This window comes from Pleurodeles waltl, chromosome 6, assembly GCF_031143425.1.
Source record: "Pleurodeles waltl isolate 20211129_DDA chromosome 6, aPleWal1.hap1.20221129, whole genome shotgun sequence".
Lineage (NCBI taxonomy): Eukaryota > Metazoa > Chordata > Amphibia > Caudata > Salamandridae > Pleurodeles > Pleurodeles waltl.
This window is the reverse complement of record NC_090445.1, coordinates 1,616,284,185-1,616,304,534: the sequence shown is the minus strand read 5'-3', so window position 1 is coordinate 1,616,304,534 and position 20,350 is coordinate 1,616,284,185. Positions and strand designations below refer to the sequence as shown.

At 45.4% G+C, this 20,350-nt stretch overlaps 1 protein-coding gene across 4 annotated transcripts in view; it reads left to right on the top strand.

Annotated features, from left to right (window-relative positions):
• Window positions 1-18,961: 18,961 nt before the first annotated feature.
• TNC (tenascin C) overlaps window positions 18,962-20,350 on the top strand; it is a 127,390-nt gene continuing 126,001 nt past the window's right edge. For 3 of the 4 annotated variants that reach the window (XM_069241519.1, XM_069241517.1, XM_069241516.1), the window contains exon 1: window positions 18,967-19,285. The gene's annotated coding sequence lies outside the window, so the exon portion shown is untranslated. Of the gene's footprint in view, window positions 19,286-20,350 lie in introns of all 4 variants that reach the window. The other variant, XM_069241520.1, reaches the window with a different exon arrangement.

Here is a 20,350-nt window from a genome sequence, read left to right as displayed (position 1 = left end):
TTCATCTTCGGATGTGGGTGTCGTCTCCTCTGCAGAGGGATGGTGGGAGTGAGGTGGGGTGGTGTGGCATGCAGAGGAGGGGTGTGGGGTGTTGGGGACGGGTGCAGTGGGGTGGGTTGCAGTAGGTTGGAGAGTGGTGGGTGGTGGGGAGGCATGCTGGGAAGGTGTGGTTGGTACTGATTCATTAGAGTCAAGTCCTCCGCTGATGCCAGTCAGGCCCTCAGGTTGCATGATGTACAGGTCCTTCTCCTCCCAGGATGTCAACTGAAGAGGAGGAGGCGGGGACCACCGCCAGGCTTGTTTATGGCTATCTAATGCCTGGACACCATGGAACGGACCTTCCCCCTGAGGTCGTTCCACCTCTTCCTGATGTCCTCCCTTGTGCGTGGGTAGGTGCTGACTGCGTTGACCCTGGCAATTATCCTCTGCCATAACTTCGTCTTTTTGGCTATCGATGTTTGCTGTTCCTGGACTCCCATGAGCTGTGGCTGTAGTCTGATGATCTCGTCCACCATGACCCGCAGCTCATTTTCAGTGAACCATGGGTGCTTCTGACCTGACATGTTGTGGGGTGGGTATCTGGTGTGCGTGTCTGGTGCAGTGCAGTGTGTGGTGATGTAGGGGTGTTTGGTTGTGGGTGCTGGTGGGCTGTGGTGGTAATTTGTACAATGTGTGTTGTGTGGTAATTTTTTTTGTTGTGTTTGGGGTGTGCTTTGTGTCGAGTGTGTCTGTGGCTGTCGTAGTTGTCGGTGTTGGCTACTTTCGGTGGTGCCTTTTTGTACCGCTGCGGTGCGAACCGCCACTGGTTTCCGCCCTGCATGCACCGCTGTGCTGGAGGTTGCCTCTAAATATGACGGTTGGAATGGTCTCGGCGTGGCGGGCCGGCGGTTGAGCAGCCACTCTTTCACCGTGGGTTGGCCTGGCGGTATTGGTTTTGTGTCTGTTTTTGGGCGGTTTGTGTTTTGTGACTCGTAATACGGTGGTTGCTATACCGCAACCATGGAGGTATGGTGGTGCCATTTCGTATGTCGGCCTTGCCCGAAGACTGGAGAACTCATAATGAGGGCCATAGTCATTGGTCAGCAGCCAGGAACCAGTCACTCCCCCAAGCAGATGTACATGTTCCTCCCAGGACGAAAGTTCTACATGTGCAGAATTTTATGCATATCTAACAAGGGGGCATCCCTAAATGACAGCTGAAAGGTTTCCCAGTAATGTGGAATGGATGCTGAAGGTGCCTCCCTTCTCTGTAGGTTTTGATTGGCTCACATTTTGCGTAGGTTGTGAAAAAAAGTATATGTGAATTGGCAGAGCACCTGACTTCACAATTTTACATACCCTCAGATTGTTCTTAAACACCTGTTCCAAACGTTAGGGATTTCCAATTGTATAGTCATTACAATGTTAGCTCTGAGGAAATGCCAGGTGTACCCTCTTGTAGTTTTGCTTTGACTGAGGATTATATACCATGATTATAAAATACAGTTAAAATGAATTTTAATGATCATTATAAGCACCTCAATACTAATTAGGATAATTAGACTTATACATTAGTGCAAAATGGAAACAAATGGTTAATTGAATCTATTTTAACACAAGCACAAAATAGGTGATAAGTGAAAATTGCTTTTGCTTTCCATTTTTACACCTTTCGTTGCTGAACTTTTAGAGCTTGTAGGAACACATACATATTTTATTGTGAGAAAGGGAAGGAGACGTTGAGTGATTAACCCCAAATAAAAAGGTTATTATTCAATTTTAGAGACTAGTTGTTAAATGTTGTTTAACAGCTAAGCACTTTTGGTTGCTAGAAATGATGAAATGAGTTATGATGTTGGCTGAATGTCCCTGCCAATAATTGATTGGCAGGGCACACGCACAAGGCACCTTGGCCAACAGTTGCGGCTCGCGGGGATTCCCGGGGGCGGAGCGGAGTGGGTGCGTGGGGGGGGATGAGGGTGATTAATAACATCTAAAAAATAAAATAACATTTTAAAAAACATATCTCCGCTCCTGCGCCGGTCCTCTGCTGCACGCAGGCACAGGCTCCCAGCCTGCCCTGCGGCCAATCATGACACTGCTCGTAGCAGTGTCAGGATTGGCTGGGACTGCCCAGCCAGGGTGCTCCCAGGCAGACTGGAAGCCTGTGCAGGCTCCCTCCAGCCCAGCAACCATGTTGCTGGACTGCAGAGAGCCCTGTGCGCATGTGTGTTTGGCTGACCCAAGACGGTCGCCCAAACACACATACGCTCTGAGGGGAGTGCAGAGTGCACGTCCCTCTGCTCGCCACCCACAATGCCCCACTCCTTTCACAAGGATGGGATAATAAACACAGTTATCCCTTCCTCGTGAAAGGATTTACAGTGGTTGCTGCTGGAGGAGGGGGCGATGCTCCCACGCCCTCATTGAGGAGCTGCCTCTGGTGGCCAAGTCTGTGCCAATGTCACTGGGTATGCTTAGGCCTTAACTCAATAAAGAGTAAAGACACAAGGTCAAAATTATATTTACCATGATTTAGTGAACAAAATCTTCCATTGAGTTCTCACTCTCTCTTACAACACGGGAGACACACAAAGGAAAGTCAGTGCAATGTAAATTAATTGAAGAGAAATTAGGGCTGCCAAATCAAGCAATTCCAAATAAGATAAGTAATTAAAAGTATGTACTTGAAACAGTTGACAAATTTTCTTTTTGTGGAAACGTGCGCTTCTCTCTTCTGCAAAAGTGAACGAAAAAAACCTCTGAAACATGTGAGCCAGCCCATCTCTGACTATCGTTGCGGATCAGGAAACCAGTTGTTGAAAGGCAGAATGTCCACAACAGTCTGCGCAAGAACACCTAATTTAGGGGTATGTGAATTTAGGCTGGAGACACCCACAAATCCCTACACCCTGCTCTTGTGATTTTGTGGCCAGAGGATCTCACATGTGCCCCCTGGAGTACTCTCTGCCCTCAGAACGAGAGTTTGCTAGGACAAGGGGCAGTAAGCTGATGTAGCAGACTTTGCATCCCAGGCCTTCCAGCGTAGTGGGAAGGAAGGGGTTATTTAGAACAGGGCCATCGTGGCCTTCGTCGTTTCCTTCCTGCGATTCCAGGCCAGCAGGACGGTTGGTTGGCCCTTGTTAGTTACTCGAGGCTATGATCAATACCACTCTGACACAGACTACGACAGACAGACTACAGATGCATTAAATAATAAATTATCCACTTTGAGATCATTTCTAATCAACTAGTAGAATTCTAACAGCAAAAATCAAATCACCCTCTTGAATGTCAACTTTACAAAGGTCATCATTAGGAATTTGCCAGAATTTGGTGTGTAGATATGGGTCTAGGATTCATGCCACTTTCTGCACCTAATTCTGGCTACTCTGTACATTTTCTCTGGAATTGAGAATGCCCACATGGATTCAGAAATACAGTCCCCTTCTCCTTGTCATTTTCTGTGATTGTGGGCAAAAACTTTTAAATATTTTCCATCTGGACATAATAGGTGGAAGATGTCAGCAGGGTGGCAGGGAGAATCAGAGCATATCAGGCCAGGGCCATGGCAAAGCTTGTCTGCTCCCTACGGGTTGTGGTCTGGACAATGAGGAAGAGTGAGGTTCCCACAGACCTGGGCTCTGGCAGTTGCCTGAACTGTTCTTCCACAGTGAGAGGGAGTAGAGGGCTATACAGAGGACTTCATGAAGTCAATGGGACCCTATCAGCCTGTCTGCCTCGGGTCACAGTCACTCTGGCTCAGGGCTCTGAATAAGATTGAGTGCATTCTCACATCCTGGTCTTGCTGGTTTTGGAGGGGAAGGGTGTTGGAGGTGAACCTGGTCCTGATGGAGAGTGAGCATTGTTTGCTTCCTCCATGGTGCTGCAGTGATTGGACGAGGTCTGAGCTGTTCCTCTCTCTGCAGTGGTTTCACCTGGTGTGCATCTACAGTTGTTGAATTAGATCCACTCTCTCCATACCTGGAATTATTGAGCATTGTGTTTGCAGACCCAGGATTGCTGGGTCCTGAATTTGCAGATCTGGTATTTCCAGGCCCAGAAATGCCAGGGCGCTTACAATGGCAAGTGATGGTGTTCCACCCAGAGTTACCGCTCTGGGTGGAATACCTCCACTTATTGTTAACAATCTTGCTGATCACTCTGAACAAAAGAAGCTGAAAACGTTATCCTCAAAGGGTTATTGTCCTTGTGCATCCTCAGGAAAATGGAGGGGACAAGAGGATCTTGAAAAACATTGGAGCAATATTTTTGTAGTGTTCAGGCCTTTGAGAGCAACCACGATACTCTGAGTTTTGCTTTGGATGGTATTCACGCCTCTGGTTATAGAACATTTCTAGAACAAGGTTATGTTTGCTTTTGGTAGCAGTCAATCTCTCAGGAAGGTGGAGTGTAAAAACAACTGCCAGTACAGAGCCAACACCACAAATTGGTCTAGTTACATGACATATATAGAGCAACAATAAGATCTGGATGAGCTTCTGGAAATTCGAGCGTTTCTCCACTGTGGATTGCAAATTCTCAAAAGCTGCACTTACCACTATAAACCCCCATGTTGGGAAAATTCAGCCATTAAAATAAATGACAGGAAACTTTGGTCCTTCTCTTAGATTGTGGATGTAATATTTAAGGTTTGAGATATACGAGAAGATAATTTGCTACACTCCTTTATTGATATTGAATGGGGCAATTATAGTAAATGGATAGACTTATTTCGTATACTAGTTACATGATTGGTTTGGATATACTCGATGTCTCTATTCCACTGGGGTGTTCATCTCCTCTCACCTCATTGCACCAGTGCTACAGTAATTGTTGATCACTGTTCCTTTAAAACATTTTTTGTAGAGGGCCCTGTTCTTGGCAGAAAACCAGCCTGCCTGGTTCCTTCGGTGCAGAGGATCTACATAGGTAGATGAACTTCTACCTTAGGAGCAAAGTTAAGAACTTTGTGTAATGGTGGGTAGGAATAGTTAGCAAGGACCATAAGAACACTACAACAGTAGCCAAGTTTACTGAAGCTTAAGGAAATCGTGAGTGTTTCACTGAATTGAATAGCATCAGAGTGCGGGCTTTGTGTAAGTTAAATAGCTGGCCTGAAAGAAGTTTACCTCATTGGTGATGCAAGTTAGGAGCAATATGGCAAGTTGGAGCAATATGATAGTTGAAGCAATAACATAGTTGGAGAAATATAGCAGGAGGGAGTGAGGATTAATGCATTAGTTTGTCAACCGTGTGAAAAAAACAAGACAGTGGGTCCTCTTGGTTTCACAATACAACACATCTGTATGTGTCTAAAGAAAGATGGGTGATGTAGACCTTCAAAGCATGTATAAGTCATGTGAGATGAGCATACTAACTGGCCTTAAACTCTAACTGTACGTCAAACAGGCCCTAAAAGGCGTAGGCATTTATCTGTGGTCCTTAGCTAGAATGCCCTGGCTTGGAGAAAACCCACACCCACCATTCCCCTCGAATTCAGAAAAACATAACTTGCTGGTGTTTTGTGTGTTTGTTATTTTTGTGCTTTAGCTTCTGCCAAGGCAAGGGTTTGTGTTTAATATTAATATCCGTCACACTGATGTGATTGGCATATCCTTGTTAAAACAACGCTTTATCATCTAGGCACTCCTTCTCCACCAATAGCTCTTAGCTGCAGTCTAGTACTCTAAGGTGGCATTTTGTGTAGACACTGTAAGACAGCTTCCTGAAGTAGCCTTATTGTAGCCTTATATTTGTGGTCATAAATGAAACACAAAACAGTAAGGCTGCAAAAAACCCGCATAAAGATAAAACTATACACTCAGACTGATAGTTTTAAATAGCACTGAAGGGCCACAGGATCCAAACCATCCTCCTATGACCTTGCCTCATTAAAGTGTCAACAGTTACAGCTTTCAGAAACTATAAAAAAAAAAAATACAGTAAAACTTTAAAACGCCATTAAACATAAAAGAAAAAAAAAAAACTTTTTGGAAGAGGGCGATTTATAACATTTTAAATTAGTCCTAAAAGGCTGTTAAAGCAGAAAAGCAATTAAACATATTTAGTAACCCTAATAATGCAGAAAGGTGAATGTGTTTCCATAGAGATATTCATGTTATCAATGTCTGGAGACATATATCCCGCCCGCCCGAGGGCAATACCAATCTGCAAATCAAGACAAAATAAAGTAATACCTCTTTATTCTTCATCACACCTGTGTCTACAAGCCTTCTTCAAAGGAGGGAGACTCTGGAAAAAACAATTAAGACTTTGCAATCATTTTAGCTGAAGAGAAGCTCATGGGTGTAACCCTTGCTTTGGGAGGGAGCCAAAATATGCAAGCGCCCCTAGGCAACCTGGGAAATTCTGCTACGATGAAATACAAACAACTGAAGGCTCTAGGCCCAAGATACTGTGCGAGAGCTCACCACACACAGGAATACTGTTTCTGTAGCGATTCACAGTTAAAGAATGAATTGAGGAAGCGCCAACTAACCTAACAGAGCCGCCCCTCACTTCATTACTTCTTGCTGAAACAGCAAAAAAAAACTGGAGCTCTGATCTGTTGTTGCTACAGAGGTACCTTGGGGCATATGTATAAGAAAGTGGTGCAGCGCGGTGCCAAAACTGGCAGTGCCGCGCTGTGTCATTTCAGAAACACTGGGATGTGCCGTATTTACAAAAATACGTCTCACCCCTATGTTTCCCCTAGCGCTGGCACTAAATTTAGCTGCCTAGCCCCAACGCAGGCACCCTTGCACAATAGTGCAAGGGTGTCTGCGCTGCAGGGAATGATTGTTTATATGCAGGAAGATGTCCCTTCCTGCACATAAACAATCAATAATGGCAATTTGCTTGTCCTATGTGTGTTGCAGAATGCATCACACATAGAAGTAACAAATCGTCATTATTTAATGATTGTTCATGTGCAGCGAGAGACACCTTCCTGCACATAAACGATCCTTCATGGCGTTTTGCTCTTCCTATGTGTGCTGCAGAATGCAGCACACATAGGAAAAGCAAAAACAAGGAGATAAAAAGTATTTCTCTTTGTTGAGCCACTCTCAAGTCACCACTGGGGTGGCGTTCATTTTTGTCGCTGCCTCCGATTTCGGTTCCTTGTATATCTGCAGCAGTATCAAAAACCAATGGGTGTTGCGGTGGAACGCCCACAGCAACACCCATTGCATGCCCCTCTGCCACAGAAAACTGTGTCGGGCCATATTTAGAAGGCAGCGTTACGCCACAAAAAGTGGCTTAATGCAGCCTTGTAAATATGGCACAGGGCACAACGCCACCGCACGTCACAAAAAGTGATACTTTGGTGGCTCTAGGTGCTTGTAAATATGCCCCTTTATGGTTTCTAGAAATATTATGATTATTTTAAGAGCTATCTAACTGGATCCCCGAAACTTGGAACCAACATGAATTGCTAATTTATTATGGGTCAAAGAGATATCTAGCATACTCCTATGACTGTAGCACTTTTATGACATTTCTAAAAAAAATTTAGAATTCTCTACTAAGTCAGCCTTAGTTTCTTAGGATTACTCATGTATAACATTTCCACCTACATGCAGAAATGTTATGAAAATAAGCATTTATTCAGTTACCATTTTTTGTTTTTGAATGTGGATATTTTTTCCCAGAATAGAAACCCATTATTCCTAGTAGAGAAACTCCTTTTCTACACCTCCATTAAATCTTCACCTTGGAATTTTTTTCGCACCCTCAATTGATATATAAGCAGCTTCAGGATGGCAAATTGAATGTAAGCTGTATGTGAATATGATTACGAGTTTGTGGGTGTACATTTACTTTTAGAATGGGGCATCCTGAGCATATACAGCCTAGTAATGTCTTCCAAACTTTGCATGGTTAGTGAAATAGACGAAGGATGGGAAATATTTCAAACAATTAGTGGGAAATCAGCAAAATGCAGGTTTGTGCAGCCTCCTCAACAACGCAAAGGGTAAGGTTTGGACTCTTCCATATCAACTTTTATACCCACATTAAGCATCAACCTTTTGTCATTCAAAATTATGTTCTCATGTTCTCTGTGTCTAAATGCCATCTAATTAGCCTCAACGTATAGATCATCTATTGCCAGGACAAAGTTTATAATTAAACTTTTCCTTGATTTAATTACATCATTTATTTTGGTAGACAAATGACCTAAGTCAAGATGGATAAGATAAAGATTGGCTTCCATGTGGATTTAATTCTACACCATTATTGAAATAGAATTGAGTAGACTCTTCATTGACAATTACTTGCTTCTTCAAAGGATTGCTGGTTTGTTCAACAGACTTAGCCAGCAGACATATAAGTTGTATGTCCACAACCCCTTCAAGGTGGAATTTATCTCCATTATTCTTATTGTAAAGACCCTAATCCAGATATGTTACTTGGAGACATTCAAGACCACCAGTGCAATAAGCCATGATTGTAACATATCACAGATAACATTTGCCAAAAAAAACATACCTACAAACCCATGCAGTCCAGCATCTGAAGGCGGCCTTTGCACTCCAAAAGAGCTGATAATGGATTCTAAAATGTCTTCACCAAAAATTACAATCCATAATTTGAATAGGTGCTGACTTCAAAAGTCCATATCAAGCCAGAATAAGAGTTATGCATGGGTCAATCAACTTCTTGTCCCCTACTTTCTTGGAAGAAACATCTTCCATAAGCACAAAAGTGACAACATCTAGATAACATAAAACAGGGTTCAATAGCAGTCGATGGAAGATTGTGATTGTCACAGGAATATATTTTAGTAAGGAACCAGAGGATAAATGTCTTGTTTAGTTCCCTCAAGACCTGCATTATTCTTTCCTATGCCACATTAAAGAGAGGTTGAAAGCATTAAAAATAATCTAATGGTAGTGGAAATTTCCTCCGACAATACAATATCTGTTGTCAATTAAGCACAATGGCAGAACCCTTCATGTCTACATGCTACCCTTTGGCATACGTTGGATGGGCTCTAGGCAGTATCACTGGACTAGTGAAGACATGGAGGAAACATACGACAAATGTCCTTGGGCCTGCTTTGCAGTCTCCATCATCTCAGCCACTTCATCCTTATTTTTGTAACCTCTCTTCACATGAGGATGGAAAGCAACCCTGTGATTAATGGAGTATGCCTCATTTGATTTCATTGACTGGTAGAATTTCTCCTAGCCCAGGCATCATCGATAGGGGTGACCTCAACTTTGTAGACCAAAGCCTGAGACTTTACATCTAAGATTTTCAATAATGCACATCATGCTATATGACTGTAAGCATCTGCTCCAACTATGTAAGGTGAAATTGTAGATTGCTGCTTGTCACCTGTGAGGGTATCCAGCTGCTGGACAGCAGGCAGTGGAATATAACAGGTTTGAAATCCTTACTACTTCTTATTCCTTAAACCCCCATCTCTGCCCCAACATCAAAATCAGCAATAACAACAACAACAAGGTGATGGATATCATGCTTAAATGTATCTCAGCCACTGGCAATAGCTTGGGCTGCATTCTAGTCCATCGTTTTTTGCCTACCATGCCACTCTGAAGGCCCACCCTATGTAATTCGGTACTGAGCCCGCGCCTCATAGAAAGTCTGGTCCAAACTTCCAGGTGAGGCCCTCTCCAGAAGGAACCACAAGCAACCCCCGAATGGGTTTGACCATCTTAGATGTTATCAGTGAGTTGTAGCTTGAGTCTTGTGGCCCAGTGAACATGGGACCAATGTCTGGGCATACGTGTCTCACGCAGGGGGTAAACTGTTACAACAACAAAGTGATGGATGTAATACATCTTAAAGTTAAGATTGTCATAAGTTGTATTGACCATTTTAAGAGAAGTTCCTACATCAGACATGATAGAAGAAGGTTTAGAGACAGTAAGAAGTGAGAAAAAGTTTCAGGACTTTTTAAAGAACAGAAAGAAAAAAAAACTTTTTCAAACTTTTGAAACTTTTTGAAAATTTAGGAGTACTTTTCAGCACTTAGCAGATAGTGTAAGAGAAGAAAAGCAAACCTTTTTGGTTAGGTGTACATACATTGAACTTGTTTTGTATATTTATCTCTTATGAAAAGTACAAAATGACCAAGTGGTAAGTAGTTGCAAGTACTTATCCCACCGCTGCACAACCAATGTAGGAGGCTGGCCTGGCTTGTAGTGGGTACCAAGGGGGACTTACACTCTGTACCAGGTCCAGTTATCCCTTTTCAGTGTAGAAGAGGTGTTTCTAGCATCTTAGGCTGATAGAAGGTAGCTATAGCAGAGCAGCTTAGGCTGAACTAGGAGACATGCAAAGCTCCTACTATACCACTGGTGTCATATGCACAATATCACAAGAAAACACAATACACAGATATACTAAAAATAAAGGTACTTTATTTTTATGACAATATGCCAAAAGTATCTCTGTGAGTACCCTCAGTATGAGGATGCCAAATATACACAAGATATGTGTTCACAATACCAAAAATATGCAGTAATAGCAAAAGGGAGTAATGCAAGCAGTGTAAAGTTACAATAGATTGCAATAGGAGCACATAGGTATAGGGGCAACACAAACCATATACTCCAAAAGTGGAATGCGAACCACGAATGGACCCAAAACCTATGTGAGCTTGTAGAGGGTCGCTGGGACTGTAAGAAAACAGTGAGGGTTAGAAAAATAGCCCACCCCAAGACCCTGATAGGTAGGTGTAAAGTGCACCTACAACCCCCAGAGAGCACAGAAGTCGTGATAGGGGGATTCTGCAAGGAAAACCAACACCAGCAAAGCAACAACAGTGGATTTCCAGACCTGAGTACGTGTAAGAGAAGGGGACCAAGTCCAAGAGTCGCGACAGCGTCGAGAGAGGGCAGATGCCCTGGAAATACCAGCTGAGGGTACAAGGAAGCTGCCACTGGATGGGAGAAGCTTGGTGTTTTGCAAGAACAAAGAGGACTAGGAACTTCCCCTTTGCAACGTGGATGTCCCACGTTGTGTACAAGCTTGAAGAGGTGTTCTCACGCAGAAAGACTGCAAACAAGCCTTGCTAGCTGCAAGGGTTGTGGTTAGGGTTTTTGGATGCTGCTGTCGCCCAGGAGGAACCAGGATGTCGCCACTTGGATGAGGAGACAGAGGGTGCACCCAGCAAGTTAGAGAGCCCTCACAAAAGTAGGCAGCACCCGCAGAAGTACCAGAACAGGCACTTAGAAGAAAAGTGAACCGGAGTCCACCCGAAGTCACAAAAGGGAGTCCCACGATGCCGGAGGACAACTCAGAAGGTTGTGCACTGCAGGTTAGAGTGTCGAGGACCCAGGCTTGGCTGTGCACAAAGGAAATTCTGGAAGAGTGTACAGGAGCCGGAGCAGCTGCAAATTACGCGGTGCCCAGCAATGCAGTCTAGCGTGGGGAGGCAAGGACTTACCTCCACCAAACTTGGACTGAAGAGTCACTGGACTGTGGGAGTCACTTGAACAGAGTTGCTGAGTTCCAGGGACCACGCTCGTCATGCTGAGAGGGGACCCAGAGGACCGGTGATGCAGTCTTTTGTTGCCTGCAGCTGCAGGGGGAAGATTCTGTCGACCCACGGGAGATTTCTTCAGAGCTCCTGGTGCAAGAAGGAGGCAGGCTACCCCCAGAGCATGCACCACCAGGAAACAGGCGAGAAAGCCGGCAGGATGAAGCTATACAAGGTTGCAGTAGTCGTCTTTGCTTCTTTGTTGCGGTTTTGCAGGCGTCCTGAGCAGTCAGCGTTTGATCCTTTGGCAGAAGGTGAAGAGGGAGATGCAGAGGAACTCTGGTGAGCTCTTGCATTCGGTATCTGAAGAATTCCCCAAAGCAGAGACCCTAAATAGCCAGAAAAGGAGGTTTGGCTACCTAGGAAGGAGGATAGGCTAGTAAGAAAGGTAAGAGCCTATCAGAAGGAGTCTCTGACGTCACCTGATAGCACTGACCACTCAGAGCAGTCCAGTGTGCCAGCAACACCTCTGTTTCCAAGATGGCAGAGGTCTGGGTCACACTGGAGGAGCTCTGGGCACCTCCCCTGGGAGGTGCAGGTCAGGGGAGTGGTCACTCCCCTTTCCTTTTTCCAGTTTCGCGCCAGAGCAGGGCTGGGGGGATCCCTGAACCGGTGTAGACTGGCTTATGCAGAGATGGGCACCATCTGTGCCCATCAAAGCATTTCCAGAGGCTGGGGGAGGCTACTCCTCCCCAGCCCTGACACCTTTTTCCAAAGGGAGAGGGTTTAACACCCTCTCTCTGAGGAAGTCCTTTGTTCTGCCTTCCTGGGGCAGACCTGGCTGGACCCCAGGAGGGCAGAAACCTGTCTGAGGGGTTGGCAGCAGCAGCAGCTGCAGTGAAACCCCGGGAAAGGCAGTTTGGCAGTACCCGGGTCTGTGCTAGAGACTCGGGGGATCATGGAATTGTCTCCCCAATGCCAGAATAGCATTGGGGTGACAATTCCATGATCTTAGACATGTTACATGGCCATGTTCGGAGTTACCATTGTGACGCTATACATAGGTAGTGACCTATGTATAGAGCATGCGTGAAATGGTGTCCCCGCACTCACAAAGTCCGGGGAATTTGCCCTGAACGATGTGGGGGCACCTTGGCTAGTGCCAGGGAGCCCACACACTAAGTAACTTTGCACCCAACCTTCACCAGGTGAAGGTTAGACATATAGGTGACTTATAATTTACTTAAGTGCAGTGGTAAATGGCTGTGAAATAACGTGGACGTTATTTCACTCAGGCTGCAGTGGCAGGCCTGTGTAAGAATTGTCAGAGCTCCCTACGGATGGCAAAAGAAATGCTGCAGCCCATAGGGATCTCCTGGAACCCCAATACCCTGGGTACCTCAGTACCATATACTAGGAAATTATAAGGGTGTTCCAGTATGCCAATGTGAATTAGTGAAATTGGTCACTAGCCTGTTAGTGACAATTTGGAAAGCAGAGCGAGCATAACCACTGAGGTTCTGGTTAGCAGAGCCTCAGTGAGACAGTTAGTCGTCATACAGGGAACACATACAGGGCACACTTATGAGCACTGGGCCCCTGGCTGGCAGGGTCCCAGTGACACATACACTAAAACAACATATATACAGTGAAATATGGGGGTAACATGCCAGGCAATATGGTACTTTCCTACACACTGGCAATCCCTGGGACTTTACATCTATGTTTTTCAGTGCTGTTCATGATGCTGTGTGACATTGAACATCGGCTCCAACAACATCAGCAGGCAGTGGAATTTAGCAGGTTTAAAATATTAATTACTTTCCACTCTTTGTGCTCCAACTCTGCCCTGCTAGTAAAATTCACTTGGCTGCCTTGATTAAATCATTTTTATTGCTCACAGTTGAATAAACCCACAAGATATCACACGTATTTGAAATTATAGCAAGTGCACTTCAAATGCACTGAAGTGATGATTGATAACTGCAATAATCATGATGAATTATTAGACTAACAATACTGAGTCTTGATTTTGCCTTATGCCTCATTTTCAATGCCCAACACTTCCTATCTTTTCATTTCACTCTTACGGCTTCTTTTTCACCCCTGTTTTCTTGTCACATTTTGGTTTGTATTTCACGTCTTCATTCTCTCTCCACTGTCTGCATTACTCTTGCTTGCCTTGGGTAAAAGTCTGATGATGAAAAATAAGTCAAGTTCCCTAAATTAGTACTGGTGCTAAGCATTTGTGAGCACAGGCATTAGATAAGCAACGGGCCAACTCAAACCAACTGAGGATTGGAAAATAACTGTAAGGAAATGCCTCTTTTTACATTATCACCTCCAAAGTTTTGTACTGATGCTACTGGTTTTTCGACTGAGAGTACACTGAGACCTGCTAAACAGGCCTCACTGCCAGTGTTCTGATCCTTAAAAGGTGTATGTCTGATCGACTTGCATACCATTGCCATATTTTAACTTACATATTAGTCCCTAGTATGTGGTACCAGGGTAGCCCAAGGCCTGTGCATTAAAGTGGTCCTCGTAGACTGCAGCACTTATTGTGCCACTACGAGGGTGACAAAGCAAAGCAAGACTCCCAGCCTGCCATTACTGGCTTGCAGAGTGGTTTTTGAACTGCTAACTTGACTTTGACATTTAAACTAATGAGGAAGTCCAGACCTTCTTTTATAAAGTGCATATTTCACCCCTAGGTCAGGCCTTCAAGCTCTAAGGAAGGATGCTGCATATTAAAAAGAAGAACATGTGTTTTATATGTTCTAACAATAAAAAACCCAAATTGCCATTTAGCTGTGGAAAGGTTGGAAGCACCATTGGCAAATACGGGGTTACATGCTGACAACTCAGCTGTGCAAACTTCTAAATGGAACTATTAAAATTGGTACTTCAAGGTATTAGATGTGCTAAGTTCTGAACTGGACTACTGCGGTTGGTACTTCAAGGTATCAAAAGAATTGTTACATTAAGCTTGACCTAAAACCGTAGTTGAATTTAATGTTACTTTTAAGTAGATGGCACCTTTAGAAAGTTGCCACTCTGTTGCCCTAGTTTTTCAGTGACTGTTTACGGTTGCTAACCAGAGGACAGCCTTCTGCAGAGAAGTGTGATTAACCCTCGGGAAGGAACACAGAGGCCCTGTCATTGGAATAGGTGTTATGTCTTCCTGGCAGGAAGTCCAAATGGGGTTTGGGTCTGAAAGGTGGGAGTCAAATGAAGGGCTGTCTTTGAAGGGCAAAAGGTTTTCACACATGACAGGGGCTGCTCTTTTGTCCTGATAGGCTGATTGTTGTCAGGAACAGAGAGAGGCAATTGTTGCCAAATCAGTTTTCCCTTGGACTTGTAGCCCTTAGGTAACTACAACTCTAGCGTGGGCTACCGAGCACCACACACCAAGAGAAGGGTTCTGACATTTTGGGAGTGGGCAGAATATTGCATCCTGGGGCATCTAGATACCACAATTGACAGGACGTTGTCATCAGGTGGGAGGGGACCTCATAGCCCATTGGCTAGTAACCACCACATCCCCTGAGGGCAAGTTGTGGGCATAAAAGTGGTACCCCAGACACTCAGACCTCAGAACACATCTGCACTGGATAGAGAACTAAAGAAGGGCTCATCTGCTGTTCTCCAGACCCACCAAAGAGAGGCTGCACCAAAGACTAGACTGTACCTGTTTATCCTTTGGTTAGCAAGCAGAGGATTGTGCCTTGGTGTCCTGCTCAAGGAACATTTGTCCCAAAGCCCCAGACAAAAGGAGTGACTCCAACAGTCAGTTGGCTGGCTTTTTGTTACAGCTACAGGGTCACGTAAGCTGATGAGAACTGCCTTGGTGAGTTAATAGCCAATATTGCCTAAACCCGCTGACTGCCGACGTGCAGCCTGGGAGACCAAGCCTCAATGCTCAAAAATTGCACCTGAGTCTGTTGGACCTGGGAGAGCCATTAAAGTGTAATTTGGTTGCTCAAGATGGACCCGGATCTCAGTTAAAGGGAACCCCTCCTTCGCTGTAATTGGAGACCAGTAGATCAGTGGCACCTGGTTTTTGGATGGACTTCAACCAGACTTTGAGAGACATTCACTCCTGTGCTCATAGTTGCACCACTGTGTTTGTGGACAGAGGGATGGCCCCAAGAAGACCGATGCCAATGAATCAACAGCCTCAGCATCCTTCAGTACCTTCAGCATCCTCTATCCTTTGCATCAGGACAACTCAATCGATGTCTTTGGCGTTTTCCACATAAAGCCTGAAACTAGACTGGAGAATGCTTTGACCTCAAGATAACTGTCTAGTAAGCCTCATTGGATTCTGTGACTTGCTCTCTGCTGGAGTTGATCACCTAGAAGAGGCCAGAGTAAAGATACACAACTTTACAAAAAATGTTCAAGTAACCGCTAAATACAGTAGTTGCCAATGCTTGTTTGTGATTTGAATGAAAAGCAGCAATATATAATTTGTTTAATTATTTATATCTCCGGGACCCTCAGATGGATTTTGTTCATTTGGGTTGTCTGAAAATTCATAAAAATCAAAGCTAGCTTTATATTTATAAGTTGTTGTTGGACTTTCATTGTGTCGTATTTCTTTCTTGATCTTCTGTTTTAGTACTTCTAAATTCATTGCACTTATTGCTTTGACAAAGCCTGCCTGGCCGAAGCCACTGATACCCAGAGTTGCGGTAAGGTTCTGCAAACAAGCCTAGCTCGACCCAAAATGGGTTTGTGCATTATTACATGGCGAGGTCACACAACCAAAGCACATAATAAACTGCTTTCCTCACACTAAGCTATTGGATGAGCTGGTTCCATGTAATGGAGCAACGAATGTCAGGCTAAATCACAGCATGCAGCCGTTGACCACGGCCACTCAATCCCACCACTTCCTCAAGCTCCCCTCTACTCATTTCTCTGCCCTACATTCATCATCCCAGCTGGAGCTGGGAACAAGCAATTGCCAAAGATCATGACTGTGACATAAGTGTTTAAACACCGTGAACACATGGAGAGGATGCCAAGCTCCCTTAAGCCTTCGGAAGATACCATTTCAGCACTGTGCCAGTGCCTAATTTGTGCTTGTTGTTTCCGGTGCGGAGCACCGGCTCTTATTTTTGAGGCCCGGAGTTTATCTTTCTGCCTTAAGCATTTACAGCGGGCAAAAGACACATATGGGAAAGACAGAGGAAGAGAAAAACGAAAAAACGTCACAAAGGGAGAAAGCAGAAAGCTGCAACAGTGAGCTGAAGGGGCAGGGAGTGGCTTTAAATGGATTGAAGAGGCCCGAGATGGCTTCAGGATTACGCTGCCTCAGTATTCCTTGTTCGCACATTTAATTGCAGCAGCCGCGTGTGTAAGAGGAGGGCTTTGAGCACCGGCAGGTTTTTATTTACAAACGAAGCACTGCTGACTGTGCAAACCCCCAATGTAAATAAATAACTGCGGAAGAGCATGAAAGGTAAATGTATTAAAGTGTGGAGCAGTTCTAAAGAGTGTATAATGAACATGGAACTTTAATAAACCCACACTGCGCAAAAGAAGTGCGGTTAAGTAAGGAATTTGATTGCAGTTTTCCCCCAGTAAAAGTGGCTGCGTCTGTACCTCATTTGCTAGGCTCTCTTTGCCTGGGTCGCTTTTGAATGCTTGAGTATGCTTTCCTTACGGGTCTTCCTAAGGGGGCGGGGCGGAGTGGAGGCCGAGGCTCTTTTGATCTCCCCCCTATTCTTGTCAAGTAGTCTGTCCTCTGCATCTGGCAAGAAAAATATGAGGACTTAATTTAAACGGCAGCTACTCCTTTCTGTTGGGTGGGCTACCGACTGACGTCAGCAAGAGCCTGATGCCCCAGCAGGGCTCGGATGGATGTCCAGCAAAAGCAGGATGAGAAGACAGAAGTGTGTTTCACTCCCATATTCGTAAGGATAAATATGTTTGTTATTTCCGTTGCAGGAATTGTCTTGTTTTTTTATGTATTGGTTCAGCCATATATATGCTGCTATTCCAGCTGGTGGTGTCAAATATCACAAGTAAAAATACAGTGAGAGCTCCCCCACACATTCTGGCCCTGTGTGTATATATTTAGTCGCCCAAGATGGCATGTGTTTGATCAGACACTGCGCCGGTGGCGAGAGTTCAGGGCTTGTGGCCTACATTTCCGAGCAGACTTGACGCACATTATTTACCCCTGAAAGGCCCTGTTTTGTATGCCACTGAGGAAGAGGAAGGCCTGTTTGACAGGAGGACCAAGGAAATCCGCCTTCGGTGAGTGGTTTGTGCGTGTGTGAGAGCTTGTGTGTTTGCATCTGAGTGTGTTTTGTGTGTGTATACGCAGTGAGCGTGTATGTGATTGACTGCGTGGCTGTGCGTGTGTGTACCTGTGTGGGTATGCTGAGCGTATGTACGCGTGTGTGCCTCTCTGTGTGCTGGGCGTGTGATATATGCGTGACTGTGCGTGTGCCTGTTTTTGTGTTTCATTGTCATCAGTTCTTTCTTTGTACACCTTTCTGTATAACCTCTGTACGACATTGCTGTTTCGAGACAGCGGGTCAGCCAGTAACCTCATGCAAAGAAATAGAACTAAGGAGATAGCCCGGGGGTGTGGCTGTGACATCATGGGATTCTGACCGCCGGGTTGGAATCGGCACCTTGGCCACCCGCGGCGCCAATCTTTGCTGCAGTTTGTGGTTTCGGCTTCTATAGAATCCATGCACTTTAAGACGCTGCTCCGCGGCGCTGTACATCAAGTGTCACCATACTTTCCCGTCCGACCCTTGAACAAAAGGCTCGGTGCATCACGGCGAAGCCAATTTCTTGCAAGCGCCTACATGTATAAGGCGTCTTCTTGCAGCGCACTGAAGCAGTGTTCAAATGGAGGAGGTGGCTGGCTTTATTACCTCAAAATGAGAAACGTAAATGACGTCAGTCAACAAGTGCGTCGGTGTTTGGGGCGCTTTGGTCCGCCACGTGTGAGTTCTACCACCGTCCCCCTGTTCGTTTAGTCCATTTTTGCTCCGTAAAAAATCAAACCTCCCGTGGCGCATTGTTCTTCGTTCTATTGACTCAGTGAATCTAGAGCAAGAGGTGTGGTGGGTTAGTGCAACAGCACTTCCAGCATCATAGCACTTGAGGGCTACCATGGCTGGTTCACATTTCGTGACTAAAAATTAATAATTTCAATACCCCAATACGAACACTGCCCCAGTCTCAATATTTACACTACGTCTGACAGAATGTAGATAGATCTATTGCTAACACCGAGCCCATTTCCACAGGCACTGATGCACCTAGCTCCAAATAATATCATAATAATTAATATTGAAAGTATAAGTCTGTGTAGCACAGAAGACATTCCCCCTAGCTGTGTCACCCCCTTGCAACTGACTCACTTGGGTCTTCCCAGGGAACACGGATAACTGCAGCCTTACAAGGCCTGCTGCAAGTGAAACACTTTTGTGTGCCTGTCACTCTCCCCTCTCCTTCGCCTTCCCTCTCCCTCCTTTCCCCCCCTCCCGCCTCCTCCTTCTGTCTCTTACAAGCCGGAGCAGCTCTAACAAGAGGTTGCTCCTCTAATGAAAAGCTGGCCTCCAGGCGTCCCATTACAAGGGAGCGAGAGACACGGGACTCAAAGCGCAGCTATATAAACCCTGCAGGGGCTCCCGGGCTCACCACACATTGCCTTAACATCAAGCAGCATCCCTCGCGCTCTCCTCGCGCCCCCAGCCCTCGCGCACACACAGGCACTCCACTGAAGGACAGCAGCAAAGCAGGCACTGCAACCCTCCCCGAGCCAGGTGTATGATGGAGCCTCTAAACAATAGGAGCTGAGTCAGGTCCACGTGCCAGGTAAGACCGTAATCCGCGCATTTAAAAGGAACAAGTCACGTATTTCCCAATTTTCAATGAAATTGCCGCGTGGTAGAGATTACAGAACAGTTCAGGTTAGGACAATTCCAGCTGCAGGTATAAACTGCTTTGTTCCAGTGAGCAGTCGCCTGGTAGAGGGGCGACTGGGGGGCCTGGTTTGGGTGGTCCACATAACTTTTGTTTAATTCGTTTTAATGTAGCGGTGTAAACATGGGGTTTACTTGCTTGCTTTAGCAGACAAAGCACCAATTCACAGAGAAGTGAAGTAATTTGGCCAAGATCACACAGTTTAGTCAAGTGCTGAATTGGGGAAAATAACCCCCTTCTCCTTGCCTCAGCACCAAAACATTAGCCACTTTTCATATTTTCTCCCGTTTCGACCTCTCCACCGCGCCACCTTTCACCAGAGATGGTTTTTATAGCTCTTGCTTTGCCAGTGTACCTGCGGCATTAATTTTTTATAGACAGTGGAGGGGAGCTAACAGAAGCCTTGGGTTTTATTGTGCGTAATGAGTCTGTGTTCGTTCCATGCCAGTGAGGCTGCTCCCGTCCACAGTCTACACATCCAAAAATAAGCTGAAATAGGGATGCAGTAGCGTGCTATTGGCCACGCGCCTCGACGCCCTGCCTTTGTTGTTCCGCGATTGTGTCAGTTCCTTGCACTCATTTACTTGCAGCTGTTGTTTTTATTTAAACCTATAAAACAATGGTAGGGGTCTATGTGGGTGGAGGGGGTATTTCAAGTAACTCTTTGCTGTTATTAAACAAAAGCGCGAGGCGATGCTGGTGACCCTCCCTGTAGACAGGTGATAATGCCCAGGCTCTGGGTTCTGTCTGCACAAACAGCTGCCCTGGCAACGACAAGTGCCACTTCAGCAAAGTGCAGACGTGCGTCGAGCTCTGTTCAAGTGATGTTTTGCTGTGTCGTACCCTGGCAGTGAGGCTTGGCAGGACATACCTTGTATGGCGAGTGCGAGGCAAGGGGCGTGGCATGGAGAGGGCTTCTACCTGGGTCTTTAACACACATTCACAAGAGACTCTTGG